General features: G+C 53.0%; 1 pseudogene across 1 annotated transcript; it reads left to right on the top strand.

Moving 5' to 3' along the window:
* The first annotated feature begins 306 nt into the window (after window positions 1–306).
* Window positions 307–22,377, top strand: LOC144114979 (glutamine synthetase-like; annotated as a pseudogene). The gene is made up of 5 exons (XR_013311180.1): window positions 307–981; window positions 16,978–17,428; window positions 17,837–18,111; window positions 19,710–19,909; window positions 20,890–22,377. The product of XR_013311180.1 is annotated as a glutamine synthetase-like (transcript).
* The last annotated feature ends 354 nt before the right edge of the window (window positions 22,378–22,731 follow it).

Here is a 22,731-nt window from a genome sequence, read left to right on the forward strand (position 1 = left end):
CTAGCAAGCTGCTGCGACGGGCTTCTTCATGGCCACACGACGACAGCTCTAAGAAAACGGAGGATACAGACGGATGCGTTGACCCTGCAGTGTGTGCTGTTCACGTGAGTCAGCTGCGCCTGCTCCTCGATTTCTCTCAGGTGTGTTTCCAAGTGAGTAACCGGACCTCGTGACGAGCAGAGCAGTTGCTTGTAATCGTATTAGCGTATCACGCTTTATCACTTTATTTGTCAACAGCCAATCATAAGTAGACGCACGAAAGCGGAAATGGAAAAGGGAGGGTGGGGCAGGAAGCCGCTCTTAGTCGGTAACGACTGCGCTTTAAAGAAATGCAGCCTGCATCTTGGCCCCAGACTTTGCCCACCGGGCGCTTACGAGGCGTTCCCCCCGGTTATCTTTCCTGTTGGCCCCTGGTGGAAAGCGCTGTGCTACAAATGGCCTGCAGAGGCTGCTGATGCGTTACGCTGCCCGCGGTGCAGCGAAAGAAGCTTTATCGCGGCCCGCGGGATGCGAGCTCGCCTCGCAGCAGCTGTAGCACGAGCAGCAGAGGAAATAGTACGCCTGCACCCTCTGCCGGCGAATGGCGCTCCTACTCCTCCGCGTCCTTAAATAGTTCGGGCAGCGCGGCTCCCGCGCACTTGTGACCCTCCGCCGCCGCCGCCGTCGGGCCACCGGTGTTGTCGCTGCTGCCTGCCTGGTCGTAGCTTACGGGACCGCGTTGGGAACCTCGTCCGTCTCCTATGCGCCAGCTGTGAGCTACTCGGGCACCTCGTCCCACGCCGAGTTTTGTTTTCCGTATTGACGGGTTCCCCCTTAGCTTTGCAAGGTAGCTGAATTTATAATTTTTGCACGAAAGAATGGCGTCGTCAGCACTGAAAAAATCGGGCCGCGCCGTTGCGGCTCTGCTCCGGACGCAGCAGCGCGCGGCTCTGCCCACTGCTTCAGCGTGCGGCTTCAAGACCAGCGTGCCGAACATGTCAGGTAAGCGCAAAGCGTTGCACGGGCTTTTTCTAGAACGCGTCCTGGCTAATTTACCATTCAGAAGCGCCCGCGGAGCGGCGATCCGAAGGTGACGCAGCCCTGCAGTCGTGAAATTCGTCTGCTCGCGTCGGGCTTGGCAGTAGTAACGACGTGTATATTTTGCCGAAAGTATTGGGCGCGTTTGGATTCCTTTTTCCTTTCGAAGCCGAGATTGCTCTGTGTGACGAAAATAGTGATGGGATTCTAGGTTGCGAGGGCCGAAATGGCGGGGTTTTTTTTCTTCCCTTATTTTCGCTGCTCCCGCGGAAAGCTCGGTTCGGATGTCGTCCTGCGCGTTTTAATTTTGGATGCGGCAGTAAAAACACGATCATGTCAAGTGTTCGGTTGCTATGGGGTTGCGGTTCTGCTCCGCCTGCGGGGCTGCATCCTCCGTTGGTGAACTAGCCGATATACTCATATTCCAGGGCCCAAGAAATTCAGGATGAACATTGCATAACCCATGCTTTTCCCGGTGAACCAATGGCAGTCGTGTGGAAGTGGCACAGCCATTTCTGGTTGCTCGATACCTGGACAGTTACGGGTGACATGCATCACACGTTACGCTAGCGCATGCTGCATAGTCTTCAACGGGCGATTCCTGTGAAGCTGCTCTCGGCGTCTGGCATTGCTAGGGCCCCGTATCGGCGTGCTCGTGGTTGTGACCTTGGAAATGCACCGAGCGTAATCTCTGCGCACGCGCGAAACACGTTCTAGGAAGCTGGCAGCTTTAGTGCAAGTTCACTTTGGAAATTGTGGAGACAGCCTCATTTTTATATCCCGATATAATTCGCGTGAGGGCATTAGGCACCAACTTTCCTCACTTCTCCTTGGTCTTATCCTTTTTGTGAGTGCAGTGCCGCGCTAAATCGGTGTTGGCGATCGAGAAGGCTGCTTGTTATGTACAGTTGGTTTGTTCCCGTCATGTCTCCTTCTCATCTGGGATTTTTCTCTGGGGCAGAATGCACGGTGGGCACATACTAATACCTGCAACTCTGTCTGCACGCAGTCTCTGCTCTGTCGAGATCATAAATAAAAGGTTTGGTGTATGCGTGTAGTCATAAGGTGACTTAGTTTCATACTATTCATCCTGTCATTTTTTTTTACCGTTCTTGATTAACGATGCCTCACGATCAATGTATTCAGTGTCCTGGTTGGTAGCTGTTGCACAGCTTCGACCGCAGTTGTCAGTCGTGACAGCCGAGTGTCATGAACGCTTCCAGCCCGTCGGGTGCGTTCTGCCACACATTCTTTGACTCTACCTGATTCGTGGTGAAATGCAGGCAGCGTTCGCTTTGCATTTCGCGCGTCGAGCAGATCACTCGTGCGTTTTCTCTCTTGCTGCCTGTATAGCCCAACGATGCTGGCCTAATCCACGGTTCGGCTGCTGCTGCCAACCGCCGCACTCTTTTTCTTTAGCGTTCCTTCTTCCGAATTGGTACGACAGTGCGACCTGGAAGCCACCGTGCTCGCGTGTTTCGTTCTGTGCCCAGCCTCCCATTTACACATTTAGCCCAGTGCTGTGGGAGGGAGCCCGGCGGCGTAGCCGGCAATCTGCGGCTGTGATCTTGCTTGCCTAATTGCACTGCACATTCTGGCCTGCGACCGAGAGGGAGTGTAGCGCTCCGGTTGCGAGCCGAACGACCGGTGATCTTGTCCCGAGGTGGCGAGCGGGTTTCCGCGTTATCGTAGCCGGCCGGGCGGCGAATCTGGCGCTCACCGGCAGGCAGCGAAAGTGGCCCCCGGGCGCCGCCACGTCCTGCCTGCCCCAGACTGGGAGAAAATCGCGTCCTGCTGGACGCCTGCCAAGCGGCCGGCTTCAAGGACGCACTGTGCACGTGAGTGGCACCGTTGTTCGGCTCGGCAGGCGCGCAGTGATGAGCCCCGGCGGCACACCCCCCCGCCGCTTCGGGGAATGCCGCGACAAGGGTTGGCTTGGTTCCGGCACCGCTGCCCCGAGTTGCTGGGCGCGCGTGGATGTGGCTTTTAATTCCTCCCAGACAGGCTTTTTTTGCATGGGTGGCGAGGGCTGCCGTTTGTCATAACAAAGTTTGCGCTGCCTGGCATATACTCGCTCGGCGCCTGATCGCGGCTCGGCTGCCGCGTTACTGCAACACCTGTGCACGACTCCGCCTTTACGGCATCGTCGCGCAGCTGGCGTCTATCAGGGTGACGTCTTGCAGGCGCTTCGCTGCGCGTGTGCGCTCGGCACGGCTGCCTCTTCACAACATGCTGCCTTGTAACGGGAGCCTCTCGGAATGCGCAAGGAGCGGCCCTGCCGCGGGAGCCGGCGGTTGAACAACCGGGTCACCTTGCGGCAACCCCTCGTCTCCAATTGGCAACCGCCGCTCAAGAATCCCCGATGCTGACGCCGCGTCAGCGGCCAGAGCCGGTTTGCTCACAAACGCATCGGGGCGTCGCTAATTGGCGCCTTTCTTTTCCAAACCCAGCTTTCGCTTCCTCCTGTTCAGTTATGCGTAGCCTCTAGCCTACCTCGGTCCGGCCGCCCGGTAATCTCTCCTGCTATTCCCGACGTCCGCTCTTCCCTGCTGCACAATCTCTGCCTGGCGCGCTCAGACCGGCTCTTTTGTTTTCGAGATCTCAGATTAGCTGTTTGCGGCCGTCGAGGCAGGGGCGCAGTCTGAGCACCGCTATTGCTCTTCGCGAGGGTCGTTCGCTCGCAACGAGTCTCTCTGCCCAATAATTTCCCCGCCGTGTATTTTTCTGCGCCCACATTCTTCTTGCTGCATTCGTCAAAACAGGTGATGTCATAATGTGTGAGGGAGGAATAAATCTGCGGCGGTAGGCAGAGTAACCGTTGCTTTTTTTTTCTACATACAGTAGTACCTCATGTAAGTATATTTCCCGGGAGATATGTTATAATGCAGGTGGGGGACAGTACCTGACCATGGAGAGAGTGGACTAGCCCCTTTTATCTGCTACTCCCTGCATTGTCACGCTGTCAAGCTCATGAGAATCGGCCGACGCCATTGGCTGCAAGAGGGTCCTTGGACTGGGAAGAGTCGCTTTAGTACCCGCCGCGGTGGCTAAGTAGTTAGGGCGCTCGGCTACTGATCCGGAGTTCCCGGGTTCGAACCCGACCGCGGCGGCTGCGTTTTTATGGAGTCAAAACGCTAAGGCGCCCGTGTGCACGTTAAAGATCCCCAGGTGGTCGAAATTATTCCGGAGCCCTCCACTACGGCACCTCTTTCTTCTTTCACTCCCTCCTTTATCCCGTTCCTTAGGGCGGGGTGCAGGTGTCAGCCGAGATGTGACAGATACTGTGCCATTTCCTTTCCCCCAAAAACCAATTATTATTGAATCATGTTGTTCAAAATGGCTCATGCAACTTAATGTTTCAAAGTGAAAGTTTCTGCATGTTTGTCGAAAACAGCCAAACCTCAACTACCCCTATTCATTAAATTCAACAGCCTTATCTGAAACCGTTTCCTATCGTTACCTTGACGTCACTATCAACAACAAACAACCAATTATTGTTATTGTTGAGTTGCATCCGACTTTAGTACTGTAGCTTGAAATACCCGGGCTCTTGCCTTTCCCAGCTTGGATGACCAAAATTGGCCCAGGTTCATTTTGTCGTGGCTTGACGCGGTCTAAAGCATTCCGGCTGTCTCGTGATCGTATGCTTCGCTGATGGCTTCGTAAAGTGAGCACTCTCTGGGAAGAAAGGCAGTCCGGGTCTCGGGGGGGGGGGGGGGGGGGGGGGTCGCGGAGCTTGCGAGAGGCGACGCGCACCGTCCGGACAAACGCGAGCTGCCGCTCTCTCCGGGCAGCATACTGACCCTACGGACTCCGTGGAGACACAGAAGCAAGAGAGCTGAACGTAATGCAACTGAGTGTGCGAGTGGCGTCAGCGTTGGCGACCCCAACCCCGGATTCCTTTCAGTCCGTGCACGTTTGTTGCGCACATGCAGTGGTGCAATGATCTTGCTTCACCGCCTCCTCAGCATCGGCTTCTTGGCACTGCCTTCTGCGTGGCAGCCATGCCTCGTTGTTTCTGGCGTCTGCGCTTCAGAATCAGAATTATGTTTATTTACACAAGAAGGAAATACAGCCTGGATAAATGTATACAGAAGGAGGTCCCGTAGTCAGCGACTGTACTGGGACCTTCTATGTTGTTAATTAAAATGCTAATATAAATGCGAACCTAGCAGTAGTAATAAGAAGTTGATGAAACAATCGTGCCGTTACATATTTCCGCATATCTGCCTCAAACAAGCGTCGCAACGATGCAGCCGATTCCTTTGGATCGCTTGCGCCCCCACTAGGGCGGCGTTCGCGCGGGCCCATTTCGCTCGTCGCCAGCATTTCATGCGTGTCAGTGTACGCGTGTGACCGAAACGGCCGAGCCCCATGCGACCCCTGCCGCGTGCAGGCATGTGCGCGCGACGCGTGTCGCCATCGCTCGTAATGGCTCGTCTCGTTCGCGCTGTCTCCGGCGCCCCCGCGCATGCTTGGCATAATGCCCGCGCCGGCCGGCGCGCCGCGATTTGCCTGCCTGCGGAGCTCTCTGTTTCCGGGTGCTGCGCGAGGAGCTGCCGCCACCCGGCGCCCGCTGACCGAGCTTCGCGAGGCTGCGGCGGCCAACGGCACCTCCTCCGCTCCATTGTTTCGCGCCCAGGTGGCGGTCGGCTCATCTCCAAGGGCATGGGGGAAGCCCCTCTTGACGTCGACAGCCGGCTGTCCGCTGGCGTCACGAGGCCGTCCGCCGCCGAGTCGCGCGCGTCGCGTGAACGTGGGCCCGCGTCGCGCCGCCGTCAGCACCGACAGGTTTATTGCATCCGCGACAAGGCCAGAGGCTTACGCTGCAATTACCTCCCCCCCTTCACTCCTGGTGTGCTTGATTTCGAACTCGGTGGCCAGCGAGCACTACCGCGGCAGGTGGCTCCTTTTCAGCCCTATAGTACTCTAATAATTAAAATTGTGCGCCTCCTCCGACGCCATGACTGGCGGTAGAGAGCGAAGGGAAAACGGCGTTCGCCACGTGTGCCTGTTGCGCGCAGCTCTCTGACCACAGCTGCGACGCCAGCCATTGCGGCGCACCCCGTGGTTCCGTCGAGCCAACTGCGCATGAACGCTCTCCTCGATGGCGTCTCCGGCCATTCTGCCTCCGAGACGTGCGCCCCCTCTTTGCAGCAGCCTCGGCTGCACGAGGCACGCGGTCACGAAGGCGGCCGGCCATTGTCCCTTCAGTGGGCCAACGCTTTAGCAGCTGCGCTCATTGCGTCTCCGGTCGCTCTCGGTGGGTGGGGACCTAGCTGCCCGTTTCTGCTTTTCTTTTCGTGCGGGCATGAGCGCCGTCAAAGGCTGTGGCCTTCCGGGTAGGGTTGCTGTTTGACCGCTGACTTTCGGGCTACTAGCGCACGCAGCTATTTCCGCACGCGAAAAAGCGATTCGCCAAACGGCGGCTGCGTTTTTATGGAGGAAGAACGCTAAGGCGCCCGTGTGCTGTGCGATGTCAGTGCACGTTAAATATCCCCAGGTGGTCGAAATTATTCCGGAGCCCTCTACTACGGCACCCCTTTCTTCCTTTCTTCTTTCACTCCCTCCCTTATCCCTTCCCTTACGGCGCGGTTCAGGTGTCCAACGATATGAGACAGATACTGCGCCATTTCCTTTCCCCAAAAACCAATTATTATTAATATTATTATTATTATTATGTGCGCCGCGCACCAGTGTGTGTGCCTCGTCGGCCAATGCTGCTGCGATGCGCGCGGTCTTTGCGCGACCGCTGTTCATTCTCCGCCGTCAGCCTGCTCAAATTTTAATCTTTTGCGCCTTTCTTACGTTTCCTGCTCCAGGTGCAGAGATAGGTTTGGCTCGATTCCATTCACTCCGGACTCTCCCGGGAGTGCGTCAGCAGTGCATGGTGGTGATTGTTGCTATGAAGGGGGGGGGGGGGGGGGGGATACTGGTCCCGACGTATGCCACTCTGGTTCGGCGTTGGCGGGAAACGAGAGCACCTCCTCACATTTTTTTAAAGCCTTCAAGACGTTTTAAGGCTGCTTGCAAAGTACGCATTTGCCATGCTAGCGTAGGAACCGCGATCTTGTTGTCGCTTACCACTCGATTTCGCACTTCCCGACTCCCGCAGCGTCAATCAAGCGCAGTAATTTTTCTACTGAATCGACGAGATCAGCTGCGAGTAAATGAAGGGAAGGGGTGATAATAATAGTAATGATTATGATGATGTTGATAATAATAGTAATTATAATAATTGGCTTTGGGGGAAAGGAAATGGCGCAGTATCTGCCTCGCATATCGGCGGACACCTGAACCGCGCCGCAAGGGAAGGGATAAAGGAGCGAGTGAAAGAAGGAAGAAAGAGGTGCCGTAGTGGGAAGGGGTGATGCAAATTGCAAAATGAAAAATTGTTTTTGAGGAAAGGAAATGACGCAGCAACTCTCTCATATCTCGGTGGACACCCGAACCGCGCCGTAAGGGAAGGGATAAAGGAGGGACTAAGAGAAGAAAGGAAGAAAGAGGTGCCGTAGTGGGAAGGGGTGATGCAAATTGCAAACTGAAAAATTGTTTTTGAGGAAAGGAAATGACGCAGCAACTCTCTCATATCTCGGTGGACACCCGAACCGCGCCGTAAGGGAAGGGATAAAGGAGGGACTAAGAGAAGAAAGGAAGAGGTGTAGTAGTGGAAGGCTCCAGAATAATTTCGTGCACTTTAACGTGCACTGATATCGCCCAGCACACGGGCGCCTTTTGCGTTTCGCCTCTATCGAAACGCGGCCGCCGCGGTCGGGTTCGCATCTGGGTACTCCGGCTCACTGGCCTTAACCACTGAGCCACCGAATGCTGTGCAGGCCGATGAAACTTTCCAGCTTTCCAACATAAGCCGCCGGCACCAGCTAGGGACGTAAGGAGGGAGTGAAGCTAAGAAATTTTCGAGAGAGGTCTAACCAGTTTCGTGGCCTCAAGCATCCATATGCAAATATCGCGGCTCTGCACTTCCTTTTTTAAAGCCCCACTGCGTGCTCACTATCTCGTATAAATGTCCGGACTCCGTAGAGTATCTGTTACGGGTCCAATTGGACTTTTTTTTTGGAAATCCGGCGGAGAGTTTGAAGGCTGCTTCACTCCCGCCACCGGTTGGCCCGGTATTGCACTACCTCCGGGGTCGGCTTTGTCTTTAGCGCGTCTTTACTATCCTGTCTTTCTATCCCATCTTTCAACTCTCCTGATATCTGCACGTGGTAGCGACTGTGGCCCTTCTTGAGCCAGTGGGCAGGCCTGTGCACTTTCCTTTTCTTTCTTCCTGGCAACAATGTCTGTCTCACTATCTCGTAGTGTCCTGATGGCTCTTTCACATGCTGAGACTGCTACGAAGAAAAGGCGTAGCGAACGCCGCAGTACGATTACCACGGAGTGTTTTCACGTGCCTCTGTGATTGTGTACGACACGCACTGTTCGTCACAGCACGGTCGTTCCGTGGTGCCTGCGGAATGCAATGTGATTCGCATAACTGCCATAACAGCCAGATTTTTCATTACTGGTTTCGTCGAAATAAATCACGAGCGTTGCGCGCAGTGCGCTATTGAAATAGCGCTTGAGTGCTGCAGGCGTGAAGGCCAACAGCACGCATGCTGAGGCAGTGCCCAGCAATGTGGCTTCCGCGAGCGATGCGTCCGTAGTATCGCAACGCATGTAACGAAAGCCTCACCTCGTTTGCTTGACATCGCTGTCAGGAAACTTTATCGCTACCGCCTCCGTGACGGCTGCGTCGGAATGACGCGGCACCAGCTGTGCACTACCGACCCGTCGGTCGTATTTTGTCGCCGGCGCGTTACGCAAGCCCCTTCCTTGCTTGTCGGCCACTGGGGAGCGCCCGCACTTGCTGTCGTCCGCGTCGAGATTGGGCCACCGCGTTGCGTTTGCGCGCGCATAAATGCTCGACGACCCCCGCTTTCCGCGGCCCGGGATAACCGGGCTTTCTCCGTTCCTGCCATGCGTGTCGTGATAGCACTGCGCGGCCTGCCGATATCGTCGCGCTTCGCTGCTCCGCGTCCGACCGACTGCGGTCACTCGTTCTTCCTTGCATGCGCGAGTGTCGCCCCCTTCGGCTCCCGCGTTCGCGCTTAGTGAAGCGGCGAAGCCACGCGGTGTTCCCAGCGGGCGCCCGCTCCCAGCGCGTGTTTGCTGCTTGTTCGTCGCGGACTCTAAACTTGCACTGGCTACAGGTTCAAGGTGCGCTGACCGGGAATGCTGCGCACGCTGCAGCGAGCGTGCCGGGTGAACCGTGTTCGTGCGAGCAGCGAGACAGGGCCGTTTCGCGCGCGTCCCCGAGGAAGCGGGCCACATATGCGCGATCGCGTCTCGCTCATCTGCCGACCCTAGTTCCCTGCCCCCTTTGCGCCGGCCGGCCCTGGCAGGGACGCGTCTGGCCCGCGTCTCTCCCGGGGCTGTCGCGTCGTGCGCCCAAGACAGGCGCGGAAATTCACAAAACTGGACGGCCCTCCTGCGTACGCCTTCTGGCTGTGACTCGGTGGAATGCGAGTTCGCTTTCATTCGCGATGCCGCTCGCAGGGCATACGATGTTTACCACTTGCCAGCCAAAGTGACTGCTACGCTCACCCCAGCTTGTCTCTGCGAGTAAAAGTGTGGAGTAAGCGCCGTCTTGTGGTTGTTCTGGGTATGAATTATGCCGCTTGTTGTTGGCGCACGGCTGCCAGCGTGGACATTTTCGAGGGCTATATGTGCACAAGGGAACCAACAATGCCATGTCTGCTGCCACTTGACGCTGCCTTCATGCGTGAGGACTGCGCATGTTTTTGGTGCATATATAACTAAGGGTTGCACTTTTCGGTTTAAACAGAAAAAAAAGCTGATAAAAATACGCCGAATTCAGTTCTTGAAATTTTTTTTTAACCGAAAAAAGGTCACTGTTCTTGGCACGCAAGGCATGTCTAGCTGGCTCTTGAATGTGAGTTACAATCGATCGGTCAGAGTTAAAAAAAAAACCGAAGTACGGTATTCTTGGATAAGCAGCGCAGTTGTGCGGTTTGAGGCATTGCTCCGCTGGATTACACGCCTCTGCGGGCCGGGAAGCATTACCTCCTCGCCGCCTTCTAGTTAAGCACTTTGTTCACTATCATCACCTGCTTACAGCAGTTAGTCGGTTAATCAAATTCATGTCGGACACTGACTCGAAACCGCGAAGAGGCGTCAGGAAAAAGTATTTTTTTGGCTACCACGACGATAGAGCGGCAGTTCCATCGCTGTCATCAACACGGAGACCACGTGATGCCCTGCCCTCGCGCTCAACCAAGCGTGGCAGCCCAACGATAACATGTCAACTTTGTTCTTTGAAGTTAACTTCCACATCCGTTTTCGAATGCCGGCTATCTCGTACTCCTTCGTTTGTCCGTGTTTTTGCGGCGCTGTTCTGTAAAGATGTGTTACCGACCAGCCCGCTCTTCAGTCCTCACGTATCTCGTTTCACTCGAGTTAACTCTTTCAATGGCGATAGCGACCTCTTCTGCCAGCACAGCTGCAAGTACTACCCTTTGCGCATTAATTCTAAGTAGATTATTCATTATGACAAAGCCCCGAGATAGACTTTAAGTGACTTTTGACACGCAGAATTGCTATACTAAATCAGCGAAAAAAGTCAGGGTTTGATTTGTAGAAAATAATACTCACCAAAAAAAACTGAAACGTACGTTCAGAAATAAACTTTCGAAAGTTCGTCCAATTTTCAAAAATGAAAACCGAAAATTCAAACACACCTACATATAACGAGTAATGCAGTGGCATATTTTGAGGGAGGAGGCGTGGGTCGGCCGCTTCCCCTGGCAGAAATTTTCCATTCCACAACCGCCCTCCCCCCCCCCCCCCTATTTTTTTTGCAAATAAAGTTGAAAAAAAAATGCATGGCGCTTACAGGATGGTCCCTCTAGTACCAACCGCTTCCTGCAAAAGTTCCCGTAAATCCGCACCTGGAATATACTGCAGGTTAGTCGGTCGATTGTATTGCCAGTGCGTTTTTTTTTTTTTCACGGCAGGCAGTATATACCGTAGGCTAGAAAGCGGTAGGCGAATGCGTGCTAACTAGTAGGCTGGTTGACTAGTATTGAGTAGTTAACTTTTTAACTAGTACTGTTAGTCTCCTTGTTTATCGCCAACAAATTTTGGCTGCATCGCGACAAAATAAATGCGTTTTAGGGAAGCTTGAAGGCAAAGCAACCCCTTCGTTGCACGTAACTCGTAGAAATAGCCAGAATTTGTTGGGCCTCGGAGCCGGGGGTAACTGCGTTTTCGAAATCCTAAACGCTGATATGGGTGTATAACTTGCGGTGGGCTACACGCCGCTCAATAAATGAGGCTATCGGTAATAATTTAAAATTTCACTACTCAGCATTACTTAGCACGTCTTAGCTGCATTGTGATGCGGCACACAGTTGAGAATGCTATGCTGGAAAACGCGCTCTTCTATCTCAAATGGCTCAATTTTAAAAATTTGCGAATACCTTGGTCGAAACGCCCGGTATATCCACCGGCTTTGAGATCACGCGATGCAGTCGAATGCGGTGTGGCGCCTCGTCGAGGTCCACTACCGAGCGGAATAGAAAGCGCCTCGCGGACGTCACTTGCGCGAATTGTACAATTGGCGCAAGGCTGTTTCTCAAGAGCGGTCGCAATAAGGGCGCCAGACTGTTTCGACACAGCGCTTCAGTCGTCTTTCGCAGGCGGTTGCCCGGCTGCGCGGAGTTGTGCTATCTCTGTGGCGAGGGGTCATCTTCCCGCTCGGTGTGTGTCGGCCGGCTCCTTTCTTGTCCGTTCTTCGCGCGTAAATCGCCGTTGGCGGGGCCAGTCGCGCGTCACACGTTCCATTCCTCGCGGTCGCTCAATTCACCCAGAGGCCGCCAATGATGAGGCCCGAAGGCTGCGGGCGCGCTGCCAGCTCCGCCGTCACGTGACGTGTGGCACGCGCAAGGTCCCTGCGAGCCGACCAGTTCCCTTCCTCATCACGTCTCGTTGCCAGCCTGCTCCTGCTGTTCAGTCGCGCGCTGATTGATGGGGGGTGGGAAACGCTGTGCCGATGGCTGCGCTGTCGGACATCGTTCGCGATAATTCCGGACGTCGCCGGCGCACCTCTGTATGTATTAAGCGTCACGCGAGGCCGCTGGCTTGCGAAGTCAAAGCGATTGCCGCGGCTGCAGCTTCAACTTAACGCCATCGCTTTGCACAGAGCGGAGCTGTCTTCCTTACAGCCGCCGCAGTGGCTGAGCGGTTATGGCGCTCGGCTGCCGGCCCGAAAGACGCGATTTCGATCCCGGCCGCGGCGGTCGAATTTCGATGGAGGCGAAATTCTAGAGGCCCGTGTACTGCGCGATGTCAGTGCACGTTAAAGAACCCCAGGCGGTCGAAATTCCCGGAGCCCTTCACTACGGCGTCCCTCATAGCCTGAGTCTCTTTGGGACGTTAAACCCCCATAAACCAAATTTTCCTTACAGTGACAGTGTGGTACAGAGGGCACTTGGAGACGAGGATGCTCGGCGCATACGCAGCGACTGCGCATTAGTTTCCAGCGGATCCGGGCTCCTAAGAGCGAACGCATCGTCTGCAGCCGCTTCGTGCGCTCGCGTTTGGAAGGAGTAGACGGACCGCAAGGCGTGCCTGCTCGCTTCAAAAGGACAACCGCGGTATGAAAGGGTGCAATATATGCTGCGCCCCCGGCGGCCTCTTTGAAGTCCCAGGGCACGTATCCCGGAAAAAGTTTGAGGAATATTCAATACGTTGTATTTCATAGGTCCAGGCTATGCCGCTTTCGTGTCCTTTTACGTAGCCTAAATGGAGCCCAATGCGGACCTTCGATTCCCAGACACTTTGTTACAAACCTTGCAGGGCTTATGCACCCATTTTAGTGTAGAACCTTTAAGAAAAAAATTGGCTTTGGCAATGCTAATGTCAAGCTTTTTCTTATCCTATCTTAGTTTAGCGTGCAGCTTCACTTGCATTTTTTTTTCGTTGGAATAGAACAAATACCCACGTTTTTTTTTTTTTTACGTCATGGGTCTATCTGTGCAACATTCTGGTGCAGGCTGGAATTTGTTTTTGAGGTTGGGGAACAGGGAGCTGTGGGTCGTTGTGGGGGAAAGGGGGGGGGGGGGTGAGGTGAGTGTTCAGATGCCTCAAGGGGGTCCGGTATGCGGCGGGAGGTGCGCGTATAAATGGCTGCATTCATAAAGAAGCGAATGCTCCCTTGGCTCCCTGTTCTTGCGTCCTACAGTCTCTATCCCGCTAGAGTAAATCCTCGGCACGTGTCGTCGAGACTTTTCTTCGCACTTACTGCTGGTAATGCGGAGTTGCGATTGGGCGCATACGTCTTATGCTCTCGCAGTCGTTGCGCGTCGCCGAGAGCGGCGGGTGCCGCAGCCTCGACACCGTCTTTTCCTCGAGTCTCGCTCGCATATTCCAGTCTTGCGACACGTGTTTGCGCGTAGGCCAAGCGGGTGTAGTATGTGCTAACGCAAAGTGGCACCCAATGATTACTGCGCGCCAAGTTTCGTTTGGCTGGCAGCGCTAGCCCGTACGGCGGCGGCGCTTCTCTGCTCTCCCAACGCGCTGTGCTCCGCACAAGAGCTCTCGACTCTTTGCGCAAATGCGGACTCGGTCACCTGTGTGCAACTGCCGTGAGCGTAGCCTGGATGGCGCCCAGGGCAACGCTTTCCGGTCCCTTTCTTCCAGTCCGGATCTCAGTGTTTTTCCACTAGTGTATAGAAAACAGCGCTCGGGAAAGACAATAAAGCAGAGAAAAAGAAGCGACGCCCGCGAGAGCGTCCTCCTCCTCCCTCTCTCCGGGTGGTTTCCGGCGCCTCGTCAGCTGTGCGCTCCGTCGATGACGCCAGCGGCGGAAGTTTTTTTTTTACGTCCCTGGTGGAAGCAGGGCGGGCCTCGTTCGTGACGTAGTCCCCTCCGCGAGGCACGTGACCGCATGAGCGCAGTGCCCTGAACACGTGCGCGTTCAGTGGCGTGCCGATGAGCTCGGGCCGCGCGTGCACGTGATGCGCTGCTGCTGCTGCCGCCGCCTCCGCTGCGCCACTGTTGCCTGCGCGCCGCGGAGCCCCGCTCACGGTCGGGCCCCGGGCCCGAGGGCGAGGTTAGCGTTCGTTTTCGGTGACCTCCTCCAGCGCAGCGGCGCTTTCTGCGTCGTGACTAGTTTCGCGTCGGGGCCAGGCGCGCGTCACCCCCCGTGATTCACTGCGCCTGTGCGCGCTCAGCTTTCGACAGCTTCCGAAAGCGGCTCTCTGCGGAAGGAACGGGCGCTGTTTCCACCGGCGTTGTCTGCGTCGCGGCGGTAGACCAGAGCGGATTAGCATGCCTCGAGGAACGCATTTATTTTTTTCGAAAGGCCGGGGAGAAGCAACGGTCGATTGTGGAACTATGGCAACCGATCAACCAAACAATTTGACCCACGTTGCTTGGAGGATTACTGACAAGCAAAACAATAAGTCGAGACCTTGAATGCCTTGTTTTCCTTTCGCAGTCTTGAGTAATCCGATGGATACGCTCGGCCCCAACACTGCATATTCCTTCCCCAGCCTTTCAGGCACCTCTCGACCACGGTTCTCTCGACTGACAACTGGTTTCGGAGAGGCTGGGCTGCGCGCATTATTGCGTCTGCCTTAGACGAGCCGTGGCCGCCGTCTGTGGCGTGTCTGATAGTCCGCAGCGGCTCTCAAGTTTGCCTTCTCTCCGTCTTCTGGCTCCGTACTTTGTTCTTGCACATTTTGTGTTTGTTCCAACGTCATGTTTAGCGCACTTGACAGCTGTGCGTTCGTATCGAACACGCAGATCTGTTAGCTCTGACTCGTGCTGAAGCGGCTGGGTGCCGCACCGGATGTGCTTCGCTTTTGTCATTACGCAGCTGTTCATTGTTTCACCGACAGCTGCGCGAGTGGCGACCTCTGTAGCGGCGCACGGCGCGACGGCAGCTTTTTACAAGAGTCGTCACGGTGATCTTAATGGTTTGTTGTTTCAAGACCCTGGAAAACAAGCGTCGTCTGTGCGTAGCCGCATATTTCGCTAGGCTGCATAATTAACCGCAACCGCCGGAAGGACCCAGCTGATGTGGAGCATAGCCAAAATGCATACTTTTACTTAGAAGGGGGAAAACTCGTACTTTTGCGTTACTAGGTGGATTCCCTTCGTCACAGAGCGTGCGATCTGCCTCATTCATCTCGCCCCAATAGTTCCCGCCGCATTTGCCTCCTCGTCTGCAGAGAACGCTCTTTATCTCCCGGACGCGTACCACGAGACTTGCACGGCGGCCCATTCATTTCCGGCTATGTGCACGCGCGCTTCTCTGGCAATCGCTTCGACGATCGTGTCTGGCGGCTGATGTGAAGTCAGCTGACTGGTGCTTTTGTGCCTGACGCACGCTTTGTTCGCTCCTGCACCGGACGTCGGAGGCGTCTTTCAGGCGGTCAGAGGTTCCTGCCAGATTGCTTTGCTCAAGCGAGGCTCGCCTTTCGTACCCAAATGCAGAAATGCAGCGCCATGCTTCCCCCCCCCCCCCCCCCCCACATTTGACTTGAGTCCATTCTCTTCCTTTGTTTTTGTTCTTTCTCCCTGCTCGATGCGCATTCTCTCTGAACGCTCGCATTGTCATCGCCTGAACGGCGAAACCGCTCTGCTTTGCCTGAAGTCGTTCTGCGTGTGCACAGGGTGTGCACGTGTCGACGGTGGCAGATCAGTGGCCATTGTCAGGGAATCAGACTTTGGTCGTATTTAAATAATCCGCGGAGGAGGCTTGGAACTTCCGATACGGCTCGCTTTGCTTTCACTGACCGCCCTGCTTGCAAACAAAGTCTCGTATGCCAAACCTTATTCCCGTCGGCCTCCTTCCGAGGATCTCTGGTCGCTGCGCTCGCGCACCGGCTGTTCGGCGTCTTCAGCCTGCGCCCACTTGCATCGGGAAGGGTCCTTGGCGGTGCAGGCATCGCCGCCGTTCCTATGACGCTGGCCGTGCCGGCGCGACCTCGCTTCGCGGTCACCGGAGCCCGGCCCACGAGCGCTGGTTAACCGATCGTTCAGCGAATCTTGAGATTGGCCGTGTGCTAGTCATCGGTTTTTCGGCGCCTTTGTTCGAGGGAGCACGCCCATCACCTCGCTCCTGCCGTCCCTTTTCCCTAGCAAAACGGAGATGAGAGAGAGAGAGAGACTTCAGCCTCGTGCGATAGGGTACAATCGCGCGCGTACGAAATACTGACTGAACCATGAAAACTCAAGCGCTGGCGTTCATTCTGCATTTCTCGCAATAAGCCGCCTCGCGCAAGCGGGACGCCCCTCATTGCGCCAGTGTGCGGTGGCGAAGTCGAGGCATTTCTTGAAATGTTGTTTCCTGGTCTATTTGAAAAAAGAATCTGCCTGATTCGCTCCTGATTCCGTCCTCTTTGCATTCTATTTCTCTACCCCGTTTCTTTTTCGTGTGGCGTTCTACGTGAAAAGCCACCCGCTCTTCACGAGTTCTCCTCCTCCTAGCGCTGTCGCTTCGTCGCCGCTTTGCGGGGAATGTGGCAAAGCGAGCTTGCCGTTTCAAGCAAACGCCGCGTGAAGGGCGCCTGGCGTTGGCTTAGCGAACAGCTCTTGTGGTGCTACTAAAGCTAGGTTTTGTAACGTACTGTGTACTGGCGCCTAATCCAGCGGATATGGTTTCCGCGTTCTCGGTGTGAACTGGTGAAGTTGCGGTAGCCGACAACACATCCCTCCTTGCTCTCGCCGCAGAACGCAATCGAAGATAACAGGTGAATTGAAGGGGAAATTTTAATGGTAGTCTATATGCAGATTCGGGTAACTCAAAAACGGCAAGCCCCTTTTGTCGTAGTTCATAATTCCGAAACTTTGTATAGTTCTGTGCTCAAAACTGCATGCATGTAGCGCTGTCGGGGTACGGGTTAATTTGTTTTCGAATAATTTCGGTTTCAGGTGAAGAAAGTCGGCTTGAGAAGACTGTGGGGAAACCAACCATGTTCCACTACCTTGAACTGTCCATGCCTTCAGACAAGTCCCTGTGTACGTACATCTGGATTGACGGTACTGGAGAGCACCTGCGCTCGAAGACGCGCACTGTCAACTTTGTGCCAAAGTCCGCTGAAGGTAACTTTTGCCACCCCGTCCACGCGCACATGCCGGCAGATGGCGTGTTACGTTCCGATTCGTCTTTTCTGACCAAGGGGTTCACAAATCGCCTTCGTTTTTTCCCTTCATCGCAGAACTGCCCGATGTGGAACTATGATGGCTCCAGGCACGTACCAAGCTCAGGGATCCAACTCTGATGTGTTCCTCAAGCCAGCAGCTGTGTTCCCGGACCCCTTCCTGAGGGGCAGCAACAGGCTGGTCATGTGCGAGACATACAGGCCCAACAACCAGCCGACAGGTGAGCCCGAGGGATCCTTTGCTTTCTGCGTACACTGACGCTCTTCTCGCGCTGTCATTAACTCGCTCGGACACGTCAGTTGACAGACCTGCTTTATTTTTTTTTCGAAGGATGGTGTAGTCTGTGTTAGCAGCGTTTATATATCCGAGTGATCTTATGGCGTCTGGGTTGTCTGTTGCGCATGTTTTGCTTGTGAAAACTGCGGTTTTGTTATATATCCCAAGCAGCACAAGTCATTGGCCCAACATTGTAACTGTATTGGCAAAGCTGGCCCTACAAAGGACCAGGATGGGACCATCCTGTTGCAATATTGGGCCGATGACCTGTGCTGCTTGAGATTTTTGAAGATTGGGGGATGCGGTAACGATAGGCTGAGGTTTTTCTTCTTTTTTCTCGCCCCTTCTTCAGAGACGAACCACCGGCATAAATGTGCCGAGTCCATGGAGAAAGTGAAGGACCAGGAGCCCTGGTTTGGCATCGAGCAGGAGTACACGTTCCTGGACACGACGGGCAAGCCCTTCGGTTGGCCCAAGGGAGGCTTCCCGGGGCCTCAGGGACCCTACTACTGCGGCGTGGGCACTGGGCGTGTCATGGGCCGCGATGTGGTGGAGGCCCACTACCGTGCCTGCTTATACTCGAACATCAACATCTCTGGCACCAACGCCGAGGTCATGCCCTCCCAGGTGCGCTCTTGTTGCAAGCAGCCTTTCGCAATGCTAGTCCGACGTCGGCACGGCCCGTGCTCTAAAGCTTTTCTCTGTCCAGCCGGAACTCAACAGGCTGGAAGTGGAGCCTGTTTGAAGCTGTGCGAAGCCTCCTTATGGTGGTGTTCTGGCATGCCTGCAAGCGACACGAGCAGTTATTGCTAGTGCAGAATGTGTGCAACAAATAGAACATTGCATGTTTTATCTAGCGTTAACTAACGTAACTTTAAACACTACTGTCAGAATTACGAATTTAGCTGTGTAAGTACCTATATCGTTTTCCTGCAGTGGTATTAGTTTACGTGCTGGTTCATTTGTTTCTGCTAATTTGTTTTATTTTTTAAGGGAAGCGTAGGTCAACACTGTAAGCGTACCGCTAAGCTGTTTACGAGTTGAAGTTTGTAAGACAGTCTACGAAACGGTATTTCACTGCAGTTTTTCAAGAGAGTTCATGTATTAACCGTGAACGGGCTGCTATCGACCTGCTGTGCCGGTCTTTCTCTTCACCCGACCACCGCACCAGTGCCAGGGCTACCTCAACGCGCCAGTGTGCCTAATAGACTATTTGCACACTGCTTGCATAGATGGGAGCTCAGTATGAAACATGTTTGAGACAGCTCACAAGAAGGTTGTGGGGTGTTGCCGATGTACCACTATATGCCATAGATTTCAAATGGAACAGACTGCAGAGATACAGGAAGCTCTGAGCTGCAGTGAACTACATGTTTCAAGCTCGCTATCATCTGGGGTGTCCAAACAGTCGAGGGCTGTCCAGTCTGCAAAAAAAAAAGGTAGATAGCATGATGTTCTAGAATTTGTCGATGAGTATAAACAAAGTGGATGCACAGAGCGAGAGTGTTGCTTAGTAGGAGGTATGGCCGCCTCAATTTGAGGGATTAATCTTTTTTTTTTCTTTTTTTGGCAAGGTGGTAAATTTCGAATCGCGTGATGTCCTAGCTTTGATGTGAATTCAGCCACCGTGGTCTGCTTTCGGCATGGCGGACCTGTTGTGCTTTTTTGCCTGACCCCACTTGTACAAGTGTTCTGCCACTGGCAACTGCAGTTTACTAGTGCTCCCTCTGTTGGCCCACGGAATCCCGTAACTTGGTTCTGCTGATTGCCGAATTCAGCGTTGCATGATTATGCCTCCTGCAGTACTCTGTGCTCTCCATACCGCCATCTCGCTACCTTTCAAACGGCTCCATTCCGGCTACCTTCCCAACCTCATTTTTCCGACAGCGTTCAGCCGGAAGGAGCTTCGACTCATTAGCCATCGCACAATTGGCAGTTTCCCATTAGGGTACTATAGTATTTTTTTCTAAATGAAAGGCTCTTCCCAACCTGGTTGTGACAAAAAAATCTTTTGATTTGGAATTTCAGGAAACAAGCAGCAAATGTATAGTCTAATCATCTTTGTCAAGTTGCACTTGCAAAGCGTCAACTATTTGATTTTACATCTGTCATTAAACTCGGAAGAACAGTTCTTGCCAGGGCCCTATAGAATGATGGGAGCGCCTGCAGCTTGCTATTCGAGCGACCACCTGACCAACAAATGCCTATGTTGGGGTCATGTGCAGTGGGAATACCAGATCGGTCCCTGTGGTGGCGTGAGCGCCGCTGACGAGCTATGGATGTCTCGCTACATCCTTCACCGTGTTGCTGAGGACTTTGGCATCGTGGTCACCTTCGATCCCAAGCCCATGACTGGTGATTGGAACGGAGCAGGCGCACACACCAACTTCAGCACCAAGGCCATGCGGGCTGAAGGTGGAATGAAGTACGTTCCCATTTTCGTTTCTGCTCAATTCAGAAACTCGCGCTTGTTGTGCAGTGTCTGCTTTGTTTTCCAGTTGGTTTCTGTTGGCTCATATCCTGTTCAACCCATTCTACTGTAGTAGTAGTAGTTTTTCGTTAGAGAAAAGAAGCGCAAAGTTTTGGTGTAAATATTGGTTGCGTTTCTTCTCGGACAGTATTTTTTCTCACGTAGCATCTGTAGCATTCGCAGCGCCAAACTGTAATGATCAGACTGAAGCGGACTTCCTTGAATGATAGCCAGTTTGGGCATGCGTCCATTTTGCAGTCGCCTCGGACATAGTCTAGTGTGGGTCAGCTTTTCACGTACTGAAGTATCTTGACCGCACTAACTGGCACATTGACTATAAACATTTTCACACAGCTCGAGGGCTGATGCGATGTTCAACACTTGATTGTAGAAGGCACGCGCTCTTAGAGCTGGACAGAGTTGAAGCTCTAGTCCCACGCACGAGCTTCCCACAGCTAGGTGTGCATTATACAATTGTGCAAACGTAGTCGGTATAAGGAAGTGCACGTAGCAATACATACTGCCAAGGTTAATCTGGGGCTGAGGGGCTCTGTCGTAGGTCCACGTCCGCACTGCACTGACCGTATTTTGAATTTAAAAACAGGTAATATAAAAATGACCGCATAAACTGATACTGCAAAAAAAATTAAATATTTGTGGTTAACTTCGCAGATTGTGGGATGGTTGAAATTTTCCTGGGTTTCTCCTTGCAGAATTATTTACAGGGCTCTAATTAGGTTCATGTGCTCTTTGCACTCGCAAAGATAACTTAAGCATAAGCTTTTTCTATGCATAGACGATCGGCGAGTGAAAGAAATTGCTGAGGTTGTCGGTAGGAGAAAAATTTGTCCAAGTGTAGCCACGTATTTCATGGTATTGAGACCTCTTTTTTTTTTTTAAGGTAACCTGAACACTTTCCACGTCTTTGATCGCAGGGCCATCGAGGCTGCCATCGCCCGCCTGGCCAAGCAACACAAGCGCCATATTGAGGCCTACGACCCCAAGGAGGGCCGTGACAACGAACGCCGACTGACTGGCCACCACGAGACTTCAAGCATCCATGACTTCTCATCTGGGGTGGCCAACCGGGGTTGCAGTGTGAGGATCCCCCGGGCTGTTGCAGAGCAGAACAAGGGATACTTCGAAGACCGCCGGCCATCCTCAAACATGGATCCGTACAAGGTCACTGAAGTCCTTGTCCGTACCTGCCTCCTTGAAGAGTAGACCACAACAACAGACTGTTTTTAGTCGCATGCCAACCCGGGGCTGCCTGCATGAACTTTCGGAATTGTTTATTATGCTGAGTAAGTGAAACATCTGGGTTTTAAAGAATTCTGAAATAGGTTGCATGTTTTGACTCTGCTTGATTGTGCTCACCGAGACTTTTTGGCAGCCTGATTTTTTTTAGCAGTCTGGATTTCTTTGAGAACTGCCACCTTCGTTTACTAGACAACATCATGAATCTGAAGTTCATGTTTATAATGTGGAAGAAAAACTCTTGAAACTGTGGTTAGGAAAGTTTGCTACATGGTGTGTAGTCTAACTAGGTAATGATGTCACGGAAAGCTTTATAGATGTCTTCCAATATTATGTTCGCCAAGTGTATCTGTCTGAACAAATCTTCAAGGTAACTAGCCTGTACTGCATTGCAAGCTCTAACTTTTGGTGCACTGCATCTTTTTCAAATGTTTTGCCCAGACAGTCGCTGGATGCCTCTCGGGGCTCATTGGTGCTCTTGCTGTTGAACTCGAAACACACCACATTGGACCTCCATCTGGTGGATTGTTTTCACATGCTGTCTTTTTGTCCTGACATGAACACATAAAATTGACTTTTGGGTAAGCACGGAATCTGCAAAATCGAACACAGGTGTTTTATTCAATGGATGTTTTTCGGTGTGTATGGCTATACATTGCTGTTCGCGATATCTCGAAATGAAGCCACTCAAGGTCGTGTACAAGGCAGCCTGTTCTTTAATATAATGCTGTTCGATATGCTTACTTTTAAATTTTAATGCATATAAAGAAATTGCATCATATTGTAATATCCCCCCCCCCCCCCCGCACTCACACACACTTCTTTTTCTTGCTGTAATGTGTAATGTTCCAAATTATTTTCTTGTGTTGCAAAAAAGTTCTTTGCATCCTTTTATGCATGTATGTTGATGAGGTGGCACGTGCAGCAATTTCACAAGCATGCATCATGGCAAACTCTAATATATGGGCATCCTTCATGGCCACAACATTCCACTCGTTTTGTACAGTTGCACATGCAGCTCGCATTTGTGATTTTTTTTGTCTGTAAATAAGGGAATGAAAGTGCCCACCGCTTCTGTGAGCATTTTTAAGTATCCGGCATGCTTTTATTTGAATGACATTTCTGAAGCTCTATACGTTGTTAATTAAAAAAGGAAACCAAACTGATGTTTTGTTCATTTTTATTTGGTGACCATTTCTTCTATGGAGCTTTTGTCATCATGGGGGCTATCCTATACTTCATGGGGACCGAACTCTGAAACAGCCTCTCCTGTGGCGGGGCGAGAACTGCGATACATTTACTTGTGACAGCATAGCTGCACCTGCTGGTATCTTGAAATTTTTATTTTGTTTGTACAGTACAAGGATCATTACACGTGAAATGTCCCAGACCATGAAAGCAACTGCCGCAGATTCTTTTGCAAAAACTAGGCTTCTTGGCAATTATGTCAATGGAGTTTCAACGAAGTATTTCTCTAAATTTTTCTTCCTCACGTTATGACTTTTAAGTTTCCACAAAGA

This window comes from Amblyomma americanum, chromosome 1, assembly GCF_052857255.1.
Source record: "Amblyomma americanum isolate KBUSLIRL-KWMA chromosome 1, ASM5285725v1, whole genome shotgun sequence".
Taxonomy (NCBI): Eukaryota; Metazoa; Arthropoda; class Arachnida; order Ixodida; family Ixodidae; genus Amblyomma; species Amblyomma americanum.